This window comes from Neophocaena asiaeorientalis, unplaced genomic scaffold, assembly GCF_003031525.2.
Source record: "Neophocaena asiaeorientalis asiaeorientalis breed wild unplaced genomic scaffold, Neophocaena_asiaeorientalis_V1.1 scaffold78, whole genome shotgun sequence".
NCBI classification, from domain to species: Eukaryota; Metazoa; Chordata; class Mammalia; order Artiodactyla; family Phocoenidae; genus Neophocaena; species Neophocaena asiaeorientalis.
In genome coordinates, this window is record NW_020175018.1 from 9,014,603 (window position 1) to 9,031,372 (window position 16,770).

The window sequence follows — 16,770 nt, forward strand, 5'->3', positions numbered from 1 at the left end:
GTGGTCCAGCAGTACTTGGCCCAGTGTCATCATTCAGCACTTTTTGCTAAATAAAAGAACAGATGAGTGAGTGTTCTGACATCTTAAAAGGCATTTCCAATGGCCGAGCCTCCGTGCTTGGAGGAAAGTCTAGGATTACATTCTTCAGTGAATGATCATTGGAAGAAACAGTCTCAGCTGGGAAGGACTGGGGGAGAAATTGATACTCATCCATTTCCCTTTTGCAGAGGGTCATCACTAAGATGCAACCAAAACTGCAAGGAAAATGAAGCTCTGGTGGCTGAATGAATTAAAGTGGACAACGGGGCCAGTCTTACACAACACTGCACGTGCCACATGTCCAGTAACATATGCAGCGTTCCCCACCCCGTCCCGCACCCTCTTCCTGTTTGCCCTGGTCACTACAGGCTCTACCTCTGGGGTCTCTTGGCTTCACTTGCTCCTCTATCCCCGCGCACTCCTCAGGCAGTAGAGTGTAGAGCTTGAGTCATAAGCGCCAAGTCTAAGATTAGAAATCAGTCTTCCTTACTTTCTTAACCTTTCTGAGCTTCAGCTTCCTTTGCTGTAAAATGAGGTATTTGTAACATACATACACTGTGAGGATTAAAATATAATGGATGTAAATGGAGAACTGACATAACAAACTGCCTGGCTTTGTGTTTTGTTTAATTAGTACCTGGACTACTGCACCCGTCTTTCAACTGGTGGCCCTTCTCCTGTTTTCTTCCTGGTCTAATCCATCCTTTGCACTTTGAATTATCTTTCTAAAACAAGAGGTTGAATCATATCACTTCCTTCTCCTAAAATTTTCAGTGACTCCATGTTGCTAACATATAAAGTCCAAGTTCCTTAGCACAATATTCAAGGCCTTCTATGGGTCTGGCTCCACCTCTGTTTCCAACTTTATCTTCTACTCAATCTCAGAGGCCTCAAAACTATCCCTAAGCCTGGGATATTCTTTATCTCATTCTCTAAAAAAACTCTTCTATTAAAAATTTTTTAAAAAGCCGCTGACTTTCTGTGATGCCCTGTCAGAACAAACAGTTCTTTCTCCGGGCACATTAGTTCTGTTACTTTTGTTCATGCCTAATCTTTGCAAGCCCCATGCTGGAGATGTGCTGGGAACAGAGCTGCATATGTTCAGGGCCCAGCTCCTGAGGGCTTGCAGTCAAGCTCCCCCAGACCAGCCACAAGTTAGCTTATTACTACTTCAGAAGGGGCTCTCCCATTGTATTCATCATCATATTTAGCTTTTTTTGTATAACCAGCAGCTTACATATCTTCCTTCCCGCTACGGTGAAGATAACCCTTGCAATTTATACCACTCAACAAGTATAAGATTATTTCTTCATCACTTGGTTGCAACTTGTAGGGGGAGAGGAGAATAAGGACGGCACGCTATTCACCTAGTCACCTCTGAGACACTCCTATCCACCTCTTTCCATCAGTGCTGACACCTTAAGATCTTTCAGCAGCTTCCCTGTTGCTCTGAGGATAAAGACAGTCCTAGCCTGGCCTGCAAGGCTCCAGCCTTTTTCAGATCCGAGGCTCCTGTACCCCCTCCATGGCGTCGGCCACACCAACCGGGTTCCAGTTGCCCTGGCCTCTCTTATACTCCAGGACGTTTGGATAGGCTAACTCCTCTGTCTGGAGTGCTCTCTCCACCGTCGCCCGCTTGCCTAGCATTCAGCACCGTGCAACAGGCCTTTCCACAGATAATCGGTCACCTGTGTTGTCCAGTGTGGTAGCTGCTATTGAGCACTTGAAATGTAGCTGCTTCGACTGAGGAACTGAATTTTATTTCATTTTAATCAATTTAAATTTAAATAGCCACATGTGGATAGTAGCTACCATACTGGACAACCCAAGGCCCTAGATCAACTACTATTCATCCTTTAGATCTCAGCTCAAATACCACTGCCTCGGCCTGACCCCCTCAGATTAGGCCAAGGTTCCCTTGTCATATACTCTCCCTGTACCTTTCCTTCAGGGACAAACAGCAAAGTGATGATGTATTATGTGGCAGTCCATTAACGTCTGTCTCCTCCATTAGACTGAAGGTTCTAGGGAGGCAGGGACCATGGCCACCCTCAGTGCTGGCACAACACTGCAAGTAGAGGTACAGTTCTTCTCAAAATCTGACTCAAGTCATCCTGGGCAGGGGGTCCACTTGCATTAACTGCTCAGTGTCAGAACTGAAGTTAAAAGTTTTTTTTTTGATAAATCAGACACCTGCAGCAGCTGGAAGGGGGGCAATAGAATTACTTTCTCTCCCCCTTTATAAAATAGCCCTTAAGGACTAAGGCAGATTGATTCTTCCTTTCGTGAATAAACTAGACATCAAGGCTTTGTTATAAGATCTCCTGGGGAACGTCTGGGTCTGGAGAGGGGAGGAGGAACTTGCCTTGTTTTCCCATCCTCAGGGGCATGTGTATATTGGCTCCTCTGCTACCTTCACGTGGGCAATGAAATGGCACGGTGCATCTCTCTGTGCCTTAGTTAGTTCTTGCCTAAATTTGAAGCAAAAAGTCTTGATATGTAAGGGCAATCTCACCCCACTCTCTTTCCCAGTAATAGTTTCTGAGAAAACCAGGAATTCATCAGGAAAAAGGAACAGGAACTAGTATTTATCAAGCACTCTACTAGGTACCAATAGCCATGGTAGGTGTTTTCATGCCCAGCACTGTATTAAAATTTCAGAACAAGTGGGCCAGGCAGAGACAGTTATCCCCACTATACAGATGAGAAAAGTGAGCCTCAGCCCCATCTCACACAGATAGTACAGCAAGGGGCAGAGGCTAAAGCCAAGCACAAGTCGGTCTTACTCCAAAGTCTGTGCTATTCCATTAATTCTTACTGCTGCCAGGATTTCTCAGACCAGCAAATTAGATTTGTCCACGATACTGGTTTATTTTTTTCCACAACTTAATATATCTCCATTATTGCCTCCTTTCATTCCTTGCTTTTCTGTTTCTTACTTGAGAACATGGTTGTACCTTGACCTCGGTTGGCTTTAATTGCTTCTTCTGCATCCGATTTTCCCCTCAAAGAGCCTGGTTCTCCATGGGGGAGTGGGGACTGTGCTAGTTACGCGGAGCTCCAAGCTGGGGCCGGCTATGACCCCAGCGGCCCAGGTCTTTGCTCCCTCTGTCTCTCCTGACATCTTATGGGCCGAGTATTAAGTCGGAAAGTTAAGAGGTGAGCATTACAATTCTAAGCAGCTTTTTGTCAGACAAAAGGATCAATTTTCATTATGTGAGTGGCTACTTAACTACATGCTATAATGGCTTTGTTGAGCATCCTGAGAACAAACTATCAAGTCCTCAGGATGACATTCTTGGAGTAAAAAAGTACAATTTAAAAACAAAAAGGTCCATTTCTACTATCTGCCAAATAAAGCTCAGGAGGAGTCTTGCACTCACAGTGCACTCCAGCCCCCTCCCTGCCTGGTTAATCCCAGTACCTCCGCATTGTGAATGGAAACACACAGGAGCAAAGATTTTTGCATTTTCCTATCTATTTGTAATACTCATCTTCCTCCAAACACATTTTTTTTTTTTGCCCGAAGTGAAACTGTCTTTGTTTTCCCTAAAAAACAATTAGTTTTAACACACCACACACACACACACACACACACACACACACACGCAATTAATGCAGCTGAACACTAAAGAAGGTTACAAGATTTGAGCTCAAAGTAAATGTGTATTTATAATATTAGGTGGTCATTCAATAAAGATTATTTCTATCCATATATGTTCATGCACGTATGCCTGTATATGTATGTATCCATAGAGTATTTTCAAAGAAGGGTTTTCTCCCCCATACTTCTGGCAGTTTAGGTTTAAAGGTCAGATTTAAACTATCATCATGTTTCACAATGCAATCTGTGCAGTGCTGGGTAATGAAATGGTTCAGTAAAGGTGCTCGTGGAAATTCTTTTAATTAGGTCTAAGGCTTTTCAGTTGTCAACATGAATAAACCAAGAACCAGTCTCTTGCAAACACAAGGCACAAAATACAAATGTAAGTTACCTTTGAAAAGAGAGATACACTCTTGTAAAAGGAAAGTTATAAAGCATGTTTTTTACAACATATACTTCAATTAAAAAAAAAAAAATACCAGCATCTTTCAACAACAAAATGGACTGCAGATCAACAATAAAGCAGTTACTCTATTGCTAATGAACCAGGACACTAATGCTTGCTTCTAATGAAAAGTATTTGGAGGAAGACTAAAGTTTTTCATACCTAAAAATTTTTATCAGGAGACTGACTTTCTTCATGAGCAAAAGCCACCTCTCCATTTAACTATCATTAATCCTACAGATCAGCGGTCTTTCACTCAGACATGTGAATGTCCCATAATGACTCCTGCAAATTGAATGATATCAATGAAAAATGCACTAGAATGCACTTTTGCCTTTAGCATTATCTGAGGCCCAAAAGATGAGCATATCACAGTAGGAACATCATCAAGACTCCTGCTTTTCAAAGCTGTGTTGACACACTAAACTATTTAGATTTGGAATTTTCAGCTGTCAGCTCAAAGCTGAATCTAGGGATTGAAATTCACAAGATGAAAACTGCAAGAAAATGGTAGGTTGCTTTGGGAAGTTGGATTGTATTTGCATTGAGCTTGATGGAAAAAGCAAAACTAAATAAATGATTTCAATCACCACCAATAGTTCATATTCAGATGGATACAAAGGTGTTCATAAAAGCCGATCAGCTGGCCTGAGACCTGACGTGGAATGGGACAACCCAAATGGAGCAATGGCTGCATGGAACGAACATGTATAATAAATCCATGTATCGATCAACCAATGAATGTATGTCTAGCAAACCCTGAGTTCAGATTCTGACTCAGCTACTTGCTATTAGCTGGATGTCTTTAGGCATCTTATTTTCTTCTCTTCATTTAACAAAAAAGGGGTAAAGTACCTCCCCTTCCCCTCAGGATTATTATGTAGATTGAATGTCAAGATTTTCAAAGCCTCTCACACAGTACCTGGCACACAGCAGGAGCCTAATAGATGCTGATTATTCTTCCACATTAACCCAACTCCAAAGCCAAAACTACCCAAGCCATTATTTTAGCATAAAAAAGAATAATGGGCTCACAATTAACATTTTCTGGGGCATCAATGACTGAAATGTCACTCATTATGCTAAGCCTAGTGGGTTTATCTAGTGACCCAAACTTATGTGTATTTGGGAGTTAATGAAGTGCTTGGTGTTTACAAAGATAAAAGCAGGATTCGGCTCAGCAACAATCCTGGGCTGAATGGATATAGATTTCCAGGCTTAGGGATGTAGCCAGGCCGGATCCATGGTGGATCACATGGATACATCCACACAGAGTGAGATATCTCCCAAGGGGATCTGGGCATCTCCACCTCCTCAGGGGAGAAAAAAAAAACAAAACAAAACAGGAAGGGGGGTGGTGGGAAGTGTGTATAATAGATGTGTTTCACAGTGTCCCTGCTGTGATGAACAACTTGATCCACTTACAGTTCCAAACACATGATGCATAAAAGAGCTGACAGAAATTCAATTCTTGCAAAGAAAAGCATCTGCTCTCTAGTGGGAACGGCCAAATATTAAGCAGTTTTAAGGCAGGGCAAAGACCTAGAGGAGCACACTTCATTATCTAGATAGCCAGAGTCAAAAACGCAGATCACAAATGAATGAAGAAGTAGCCGAGATTCCAAGCATTAATTACCCAGAGTAAAACGATTCAAGTTAAATCTTTGTTACGACAAATATTAAACCCAGCTGTGTTTATGTAGCAGTTGTGAAAAAGAAGGAAAAAAAGAAATCCGTGTATAATATCTGTGAGCTCTGCCAGTTAATTGAATTCGCTGGCAGCACTTCCTCTATCAGGAGCCAAACATCCTCAAGGATAAAATGTAGCTTTTAAACAGACCTGGGGAAAACGGAATCAAGAAATTTCAACCAATAAAACACAACTCTTAACTGGTATAAAAGTAAAGTAAAATTCAGTAATGAATGGAAGGAAGTCTCTTAAACATTTACTGCATTCCAGAGCTTGGAGTTGCGGTTTATTGCTGAGGTCTCTTCTGATGTCCCACAGTGCTTCTGCTCCAGCATCTTTAATGAAGTCCCATAAACTCCCATAAAATACTCGATTGTTGACAAATCCTACACACACACACTCAGGGCAAGGCACACTGGATCATGATGCTCCTTTCCTTCCTACATGAAATTTAGAAGTCACGGAGTGGACACTGTCATGGAGAGTGGTCCAACACAGAAGAGAGACCTACAGACAATCCCCTAAAGCATGAGGGACGAATGACTGGATAATGGTGATAGGTGATACTGAAAAGAATTCTCTTCAGCAAACTGTCCCCTGACCCAAGTCCAATATCAGATTTGGGGTGGGGAGAGCTTGGCTAGATTCTAGGAACCAGAGAAGCAACAAGAGGTTGGGTCCAACATTCCACCCTTAGTCTAGTCATTACCTGACCTAACTACCTTAGTTGATTCCCCACTGCCCAAAATATGAAGTCCAGACTTGTTTTTATGACAGAAGACCATTTCCCATCTGGTCCTTCCCATCTACTTCTTTGGTCTCATCTTTTGTCCCTCCCAAACACACACCCTGTGCTCCAGCTGGACTAAACTATTTTTCCCTGCCCAAACGCATTATACTTTTTTTGTTCACACCTCCAGCCTCAATGCATTCCATTCCCGCTCCCAGTATGCTCATCTCTCCTTTTCCAGGAACAGTGACTGTTTCTTGTACATCTTTATGTTCCTATGGTCCAAGACACTGAGCACACCTCCAGAAAACTTTGGCTGGATAAATAACCTCCAATCCTGAACTGGCTACTGATCTGCCCTTTGGGGACACTCTGAATGGTTCCTGTGGATGGAAACAAAGCTGCTGGTATAAGTGGGTAGGAGAGCGGCAAGAGATGTGCCAGGAGAGGCAGGCAGAGACTAGATTATAAAAGGCCATATTATGGAGCTTGAATTTTACTCAGAAGAAAATGAGGAACCATTAAAGGGTTTTAAGTTGAACAGTGACATTCATGTTCCAGATTATGCCTTCATTTACAGCAACAGAGAATGGTCTGGGATTGCAGAAGTGGGGGCAATACTGGCAGCCCAGCCTTCTGTTACTTCTTTTACTAACCAGCCAGTGACCTCACTGGGAATAAGGTGCATGTCTTAATCATCTCTGCATCCATTATACCCAAAACAAAGCCTGACACATAGTAGGTGCTCAGGGAATGCCTGTTTTGGTTTCTTTTGTCTTTTCTGGCTTTACTGAGGTCTAATTGACAAATAAAATTATACATATTTGAAGTGCACAAGGTGATGATTTGATAAATGTATATATTTTGAAATAATCATCACAATTAAGTTAATTAACATATTCATCACTTCACATAGTTACTTTTTCTTTGTATGTGATAAGGACACTTAAGATCTACTCTCTTAGCAAATTTCAAGCATGCAATAGAGTATTACTAACTACAGTCACCATAATGTACATTAGATCCTTGGAACTTATTCATGTTATAGTTTGTAACCTTTGACCAACATTTCCCCATAGGAAATACCTGTTGAATGAATAAACATTCTATTAGAGAATACTAACAATACATGTTTTACCATGGCAGAAGGATCAATTCCACAAGGGTACTAAGTCTACAAGGCCTATACACATAAAGAGTTACATAAGATACTCAAGACAATCAGAGCCCGCCCATCTCCCCACTCGGCATTTTTCTTCCTATTGGGATTTTAAGAATGGGTTTTTTGCAAGGTTTACTATTAGTTCAGACATTTCCCGGGCCAGACTACTAAGCCAGACAGCCTGTGATGTCTGCTCCCTTGCTTCTGGGATTAAATGCATTGTTGACTCACAAGGTAGGATGGCACACCAGCACCTAGGAGGCCCTGTAGCAGCATCCCTAGGGTCTGAAGTTTCCGGGCCTTTGGAAAAAACATGGCATAGAGAAGCTCCAGCCAACAAAGCTGTTAGCAATGGCCTAACAAAGCAAGGCCATCTCTGAGCAGACTGCTCTCTCTCCAACCAGCATTCTAAGCGGGGGTACTCCAGAGAAGAGGCAGCAAGCAGACTCCGGGCTTATTTTTTGTTTTTTGGTTTTTTTTGCGGTACACGGGCCTCTCACTGTTGTGGCCTCTTCCACTGCGGAGCACAGGCTCCGGACACGCAGGCTCAGCGGCCATGGCTCACGGGCCCAGCCGCTCCGCAGCACGTGGGATCTCCCCGGACCGGGGCACGAACCCGTGTCCCCTGCATCAGCAGGCGGACTCTCAACCACTGCGCCACCAGGGAAGTCCTAGACTCCGGGCTTATTTGAATCTGGGCCCTCCTGAACCAAAGTTTTGCCTTTGGACTCCCACAGACAGTCACCTACATGGTATAGCCCAATTTTAATGTGATTTGAACCAGTCCTGAGGTCACAATTAAACAAGATGCTGTCATTCACTCAGTGAAAATTTACTGAGTACATGCTATATATTTAACTCAGGGGTAGATACAAACGTAAAGAAGGAAGAGTTTTTAGTCCCTACCCTAGAGGGGTTGGAAGAGAGGACACAAGAAGCCAAAAATAATTCCGATATAACATGACGAGCGCTGTAACAGAAGGATGTACCATGTGCTTTGAGAATACAAAAGATAGAGCAATCAACTACTGAGGGAGGGTCAAGGAAGACTTTACTCTAGAAAGACCAGAAAACTGATTGGAGTTAGAAGAGACTGAAGACAGGAATGTAATTAGGAAGCCATTGTCCATTTTCCAGTTTCACAGCACAGAAGAGAAGTACAGGGTCCAAGTGACTGCTGGGCCTCACACAGGTGACTGGGATAGCTACACATGCATATAGTTTCCACCAAAAAAAAAATTATATGAATTTTAAACAATTTTTCAAGAATAAGTGCTAACTTTCATGTTACTGATAAAAGTGAAAACTGGTATAATCTTTTGGGGGAGGTGGTGGTATTTAAAAGTATGTATCAAAAGCCTTAAATTTTTATATGATTCAGAAATTCTATTTCCAGCAATTCATGGAATTCAAGTAAGTGATATAGAGATTTAGTTACAAATATGTCCATCATACTGCTGTTTAAAAGAATGCAAGGGCTTCCCTGGTGGCGCAGTGGTTGAGAGTCCGCCTGCCCATGCAGGGGACACGGGTTTGTGCCCCGGTCTGGGAGGATCCCACATGCCGCGGAGCGGCTGGGCCTGTGAGCCATGGCTGCTGAGCCTATGTGTCCGGAGCCTGTGCTCCGCAACGGGAGAGGCCACAACAGTGAGAGGCCCGTGTACCGCAAAAAAAAAAAGAAAAAAAAAAAAAGAATGCAAAACTTGAGGGACTTCCCTGGTGGCTCAGTGGTTAAGAATCTGCCTGCTAATGCAGGGGACATGGGTTCGAGCCCTGGTCTGGGAAGATCCCACATGCCGCAGAGCAACTAAGCCTGGTGCGCCACAACTACTGAGCCTGCGCTCTGGAGCCTGTGAGCCACAACTACTGAAGCCCAAGTGCCTAGAGCTGTGCTCCGCAACAAGAGAAGCCACTGCAATGAGAAGCCCGCACACCGCAACAAAGAGTAGCCCCCGCTCGCTGCAACTAGAGAAAGCCCGTGCGCAGCAACGAAGGCCCAACACAGCCAAAAACAAAGAAATTTATTTTTAAAAAAAAGAATGCAAAACTTGAAATTATCAGGCCGAATATATTATGGTGTATTATCCATACAATGAAATGGTAGCTCACACATTAAAAGGTATGAATTTTAATGATTAAAATGGTCACAATATATCAATAGTTTTCCTTTTTTTTTTTTACTGTGTTGCAGAGTAATGAACGTATTATATTTTGTAAACCAGTATGATATGTATATTACATATATTTAAGAGTTTCATGAATTGATGCTTACCCATATTATTTGAGATATACTCTGATATTCCTTGTTCAACTCCATTAAAAAAAAAAGCTTGCTGTGACCCACTAAGTTGATTTTATGGTTTCACTAATGGGTGACTACTTGCAATTTGAAGAAATCCATTTTTAGGGTGTAAAGTAAAATCCCAATGGCATTTAGTAATCATGACCAAAGAGTCAAAATGCTTGGCACTCAATTTACCCAGTAAATTGTAGCTGTAATGTACACTGAATTTCTCCTGTCTCTTTTAAAAAGGGAACTCTGATCTTTGCAGATCTTTGCTCTTCCAGATACCTGTACAAAGTGAAGAGTCAAATGTTGAATAAATGAGTTTTCCAAGATCTAGAGTTCAAAGCAGATTGCATATTTTGCTCACTCTTTCATTCATTCACTCATTCCACAAACACTCATTGAATGCCCCAGTGAGTCATGCATTGTGCCAGGGCTGTGTTCACAACCATGTAAAGCCCAAATGCTTAGGAGGGGAAAGAGTTATTATATAGTACATGGTATAAAAGTAGTATGGGAAAAATGTTATGAAATCCCAGTGCCGAGCTGTGGAAGCATCACAGAAGTGACAGGTGAGGAGTGCCCTATAGAGCAAATAGATTTAGCCAAGTAGAGAAGGAACGGTATCCTAACCAGAGGGAATAGCACGGAAAGAAGCAGAGAGATGTGAAAGAGCATGAGGCCTTGGGGAATGGGATCACTCTCCTAGTGGCTGGGAAACGGGGTATGAGTACTGAAGTGATGCAAGATGAGGCTGAGAGGTTGCCTGGGGTCAGCGTCCAGCTTGTGAAGAAGCTTGGATGCAGCATAGAAGGACTGGAAACTACTCTGGCCTGGGGCACTGCAGGTGCTCTGTAAACAGTATCTTTCTTCCCTTGCCTTCTCCCCCTTCTCACACCAAGGAAGACTGCTCAAGATGGTTTCTCTCTCTTCACATGGTTAGAAACCTCTTGGATATCCCTCAAAAATTCCACCAAGGAAGAACAAGAAGTTTAAGTGATTTAAAACGCATCATTAAGTCATTTGTGATCTTTTTAAAACCAAAGTATATGGAGAAGAAAGAGAAACAGTCCTGAAGACATACAAACCATAAAGCCAAAAGCCAAGATTCAAGTGCTTCAGGAAAGAGGAGGAAAGATGAGTTTTCCATCATAAAACTAGTAATAATCGTATCACAGAAAATTTAGAAAATGAGAGAAAAAAATGTTAACTCATAACTTTACTATCCTAATATACCACTGTTGATAATTTGGAAGTTCTTTTAAAAATCTTACTTCTGAGTATCTGGCTGTTTTTCTTAATTGTAGTCATGGTAGATATATCATTCAATATTCTGCTTTTTCCACTGAATTGTATCCTTAGCATTTCCTGTGTTGCCCACATTCTTCATAGCAATCATTTTTAGTGACTGTGTATGGTACACTCCATTGAATAGCAGTGGAATAGATCACCTTAAACAGTCCCCTTAATTTTGGATATTAAGGTTGTTCCCAACTTCAGTTAACATAAACAATGCTATTTGGTTAGGTGGCTTTCTCCATTTAGAAGGATTTGCCAGAAAAAAACCCTTAAAAGTAGAATTATTGAGTCAAAAGGTAATACGTATTTTAAGGTCCTATTACATATATCACCACATAAGAAAGTCTGATTTAGAAGAGCATTGATCAGGTTACAGAAAGCACGAAGTAAAAGAAAGGAGAGTGTAAGCAGATGGTAAAGATCTCCACATACACGTGCATACACAAAAACCTGTGAGTTTCAGGCCAAAGAATATTAGAAAGGGCCCCGACTGAGCTCTGGGAAATCAGTGATGAGGTGTGGTATGTTCACCTCACTGGAAGCCTGGAAGCATCTGAGCTCTCTTTTGCCAAGCTTTTAAAAAGCTCTACAAATTTTACCCGTTGGCTAAACAGTGTATACTTAACACTCTTGAAGGAACAAGAGATGTTCTTTAAATTTTAAGAGAGAAACAGATGAAGAGTGCTTGGTTAAATGGCTGCGGAGGAAGGGACATTATGTTTCTGTTCAAAGCATCCACATGGGCTTGAGATAAACATCAGCAACGAAGACCCAATGCAGCCAAAAATAAATAAATAATAAATTTATTTAAAAAAAATGAAGTCTGTAAACAGGCCTTTATACCAATAAAAGATGGACTATTCTTGCCATATTCCTTCCCCCAAATCCACAGCTAGGGAACAATACAACATTGTCAGTGAAAGCAGTACATTGCAAGTTTCATGGAACCCAGCAAAGTACAACAGTATTAACCTTGCCAACTCTTTTTTTTTTTAATGGTACAAAAAGCTAACTAAGATTACAAAATTTAAGACTAAATTGTCTAGGTAACTAGTAGAAAGCCAGAGCCACCCTGCCTCCAAAGTTACCCCTTAACCCATGTTCATAAATCATGTGAAAATCAGCAGAGCTGTTCTGAAAGCTAATCAATATTAGAACTTCCTTTTTAAAATTAATTTCCAAGTCCTCTTCCTTTTTAAAATTTACTTTATCAAGTCATAACTAATATACAATAGAATGCATATATTTTAAAAGTACAGTTCAATGAGTTTTGACAAATATATACATCTGTGTAACCATCACCACAATCAAGAAATAGAACATTTCCTTCACCTCAGAATGTTCCTTCCTGCCCTTTTCAATCAGTTCCTGCCTTCTCCATCCCAGGCCGAGGCAACCACTGGCCTGCTTTCACCCACTCTCTTTTAGATTTTAAGTACATGAAATCATATAGTACATTCTCATGTGTCTGGCTTTTTTTGCTCAGTGTAATATATTCAAGATTCATCCATGTTGTTTTGTGTATCACAAGTATGTTACAATGAATAATGACTCATGTAGTAAAAAGCAGGGATAAAATATAGTGTTTCTCCATCTATCAGCTGATGGACATTAGGTATTGTTTACTGTGAATAGAGCTGCTATAAACACTCGTGTACAAACCTGTTTGGATATATATTTTCATTTCTCTTGGATAAATACCCAGGAGTGGGGTTATTGGGTTATATTGCTGGTGTACATTTAACTTCAGAGAAAACTGCCCAACTGTTTTCCAAAGTGGTTTTCTGTTTTATGCTCCCAATACCAGTGATGAAAGTTTCAGATCAGTTGTTCCACATCCTTCCTAACACTTGTTATTGTCAGTCTTTAAAAAAAATTTTTTTTAAGTCAGGTATGACTTACATATAGTAAAATTTACCACTTTTGGTGGCTAGTTTTATGAATTTTGAAAGATGCACATAGCCATGTAACCATCCCCACAATCAAGATACAGAACAGCTCCGTCACCCCAAATCCCCTCACACCCCTTGATAGTCAGCTGCTCCTCCCAGCCCTGCTCCGGACAACCGCTCATCCGAGTTCTCGCTCAACAGTCTTGCCTATTCCAAAACGTCAAATAAATGGATTATTTCACTTAGCATAATGTGAGATTCATCCATTTTGTTGGATAGATCAGTACTTAGTTTCTTTTGATTGCCAAGTAGTATTCCATTTTACAGGCACACCACTGTCCCTCACCAGTTGAAGGACATCTGGAATGTTTCCAGTTTTTGGCAATTATGAACAAAGCTGCTAAAAACATTCACGTACATGTGTCTGTGTGTACATAAGTTTTCATCTTCTTGCGTGTATACCTAAGACTGAAATTACTTGGTCACAGAGTAAACATTTGTTTAAGATACTCATTTATAAGAAATGCAGTCTTTTTATTTTAGCCATACCAGTGGGTATACAGCAGTACCTTCCTTGTGGTATCAATTTACACCCTCATGGAACATCTTTCCCTGTGCTTACTGGCTATTGTTTTTCTTTTTTCTCTCCAAATCCTTCCTTTAATGTCAGGTAGTGCTTCAACCTAAACACACACAGGATACATACCGTAGAGAAAACGGACCTGAGGGCATCCGAGTCATGGACGGTGTGGTAGGTAAAAACCTTGGCCCAATGCAAAGGAGCAGTCAAGGGCCTGGAAGAAGGATGGTACTCTCTTTCCCCTCTCCATTTCTCTTTCCTACTGGGCTTAAACTAAAGTTTGTAGAAGAGAAAGAGCTTTCAATTAGTGGAACCAATGAGGCCCCAGGGCCTTGGAGGGTAGATTTGGTTGTACAGTATTACAAAATATATTTAAGAAAAAAAAAGCCCAGGCCTCCCAGCAGCCCAAGTGTCAGCTGGTCCAGTGGCCCGACCTCTACATGTAGGTGTTGGACCGGGAAGGGGGAGAGAGTGATTGCTGGACACTGGTGCCAGTTCATGATGGAGCAGCATAAGATTTTCCCTGCTCTGTGAACGTGCACATAAACATAGCCCCCTGCCCTCAGCCCTGCTCTGCTGCAAGGAAGACACTCAGAGTAAGTGACAGCTGGGCACAAAGCGTTCAGTAAGACCAGTTATGGGGTCTAGTGCAGTGAAGTCAGTCATTCATTTAGGACCTATTTTCACACAGGGGCAAGGAAAAACCAGAAACTTCTATCTCACCCTTTAAACTGGGACATTCCAACCTACACAATTACCTGTAACGTGTCTCAGCTCAAAACAGGCCTTAGCGTCTGCTGAGGTCTGAAGCATGGAAAACATACAGTGCAGCTCTTCTCTTGGTCCAAGATCTAGCTTTCGGCAAGAGTGTTGCCGAAGATTTCTAACTGAGAGGCAGAAGCATCTGCGGTGAGGAAGGCAGCTATTGAAGGAATTCCAGGAGCCTGAGGCTGGGTTTGCAGAGCTGAGTGCTATCAGTTTCCTTTTCTACTGGTATCTTCTTCCTTCAGAGCAAACTTCCTCCTTAGGACCTCAGAGGTAAGCATGGCAGGGTCTTCCTCCTTCAATAAACTCCAGTTCAGGTCTTGGCTCTGCTTCACTTGGTGGAAGTCCTTTAGGATACCCATCATATCTGCAAAGCTGCTGGCCTTGGACAGAGAGACGCAGTCATCTTCTTCAGATGAGCTGCAGGTAGCTTTGTGTTCTGGTTTGCAACATTCAGGGCTGGCAGAACAAAGCAGGGGGACTGATGGAAGCTCAGGGACCTGTACCTTGGTCTCCTTGGTGATGTCACTAATGACAAAGGAAGTTGTAGAGTGGAATGAGGATCCAAAACAAGGTAAGGGAGAAGAGACATTTGAACTTCCTGCATCAGCTGACACTATTTTAGCAATCTGGCTGCGCAGGTGGCTCAGCTCATCCTGCAGCTCTTTGGTGCAGCCAAGGGCTGGCAGGGCTGGCTTCTTCAAGGCCAGAAGCCTCTCCTGCGACCCACGCAGTTTGGGCACTGAGGCATTGTGCTGAATGACGATCAGAGGGCTGGGCTTGCAGGTGTGCCTCAGGGGGCGTGTATGGCTCCTGACCAGGACATAAGTCTCCTCTACATCTGCAGGAATCCAGACGATGTCAGCCAGAGTAGGGACTGGCAGTACATGCCTCAGACACAGGTCAGAGATGTTGGGCAGGGTCTCAAAGGATGCCCGGGGACATGGCTTCAGGGGTAGGTCGGTCCCGATTCTTCTCACTATACTTTGAGCAGCCCCACGCGGCTTGTTTTGTCAGATTGGGATGGTCACATTGGCCTCCATTCCTGACATTTCAACTGGCTCCTGCACTTGAAGCACAAGGCAGCCACAGGGCAGCTCTGGAGGCTTGGAATGGCAGGAGGCGTGAAGCCTTCGTATCAGGCCATTTTAAGAAACATCAGACTTATCTTCCTCAGGGCCCCTCCTGCCACAGCCTTATTGGCCATTTGAATATCTTTTATTGTTGAGTGTCTCTTCAAGTCTTTTGCCTACTTTTTAATTGGGCTGCTGTCTTATTATTCAGTTTAAGGGTTCTTTATATATTCTGGGGAAAAAGTCCTTTTGCAGATATAAGTATCAAGAATATTTTCTCTCAGTCTGTGGCTTGCCCCTTCATTTGTAAAACGGTGACTTTTTATTTTTTTGGCTGCATTGGGTATTCGTAGCTGCGCGCGGGCTTTCTCTAGTTGTGGTGAGTGGGGGCTACTCTCTGTTGCGGTGTGCGGGCTTCATTGCAGTGGCTTCTCTTCTGGCGGAGCACAGGCTCTAGGCGCGCGAGCTTCAGTAGTTGTGGCACATGGGCTCAGTAGTTGTGGCTCGAGGGCTCTAGAGCTTAGGCTCAGTAGTTGTGGTGCATGCGCTTAGTTGCTCCGTGGCATGTGGGATCTTCCAGGACCAGGGCTCGAACCCATGCCCCCTGCACTGGCAGGCAGATTCTTAACCACTGCGCCACCAGGTAAGTCCCTGTGCTTTATGTCTTAACTAAGAAAACTATGCTTACCTTAAGTTCATGAAGATTTTCTCCTATCTTTTCTTCTATTCATTTTATAGTCTTTGCCTCTAAGTTCAGGTCTATAATCCATTTTGGGCTAATACTTGAAAGAGGTAAAAGTCAACACTCATTTTTTTTCCATACAGATATCCAGTTCTTCCAGTAGCATTTGTTGAAGAAAACTATCCTTCCTCAATTGAATTACTTTGGCATGTTTGTTGAAGGTCAATTAACCATTTATGTGTGGGCCTAATTCTGAACTATTTATTCTGTTCTATTGAACTCTATGTTTACCTACAATGTTGATCTACATTTACTATAACTTTACTGGAAGTCTTAAAAGTAGGTAATACAAGTCCTACAACTTTGTTCTTTTTCAACATTGTTTTGGCTATTCTAGATCTTTCGCATATTCATGTGCATGTTAGAATCAGCTCAAGTTGTTTTTTTTTTTAAGCCATCTGGAATTTGGGCTGGGATTATATTGAATCTATAGATCAATTTAGGAAAAATTAACATCTTAAA

At 42.2% G+C, this 16,770-nt stretch overlaps 1 protein-coding gene and 1 pseudogene across 1 annotated transcript in view; both read right to left on the reverse strand.

Annotated features, from left to right (window-relative positions):
* DENND1A (DENN domain containing 1A) overlaps positions 1-16,770 on the reverse strand; it is a 489,835-nt gene that overhangs the window by 158,932 nt on the left and 314,133 nt on the right. The window lies entirely within an intron of this gene.
* On the reverse strand, positions 14,703-15,545 carry LOC112411276 (mitochondrial fission regulator 1-like pseudogene; annotated as a pseudogene).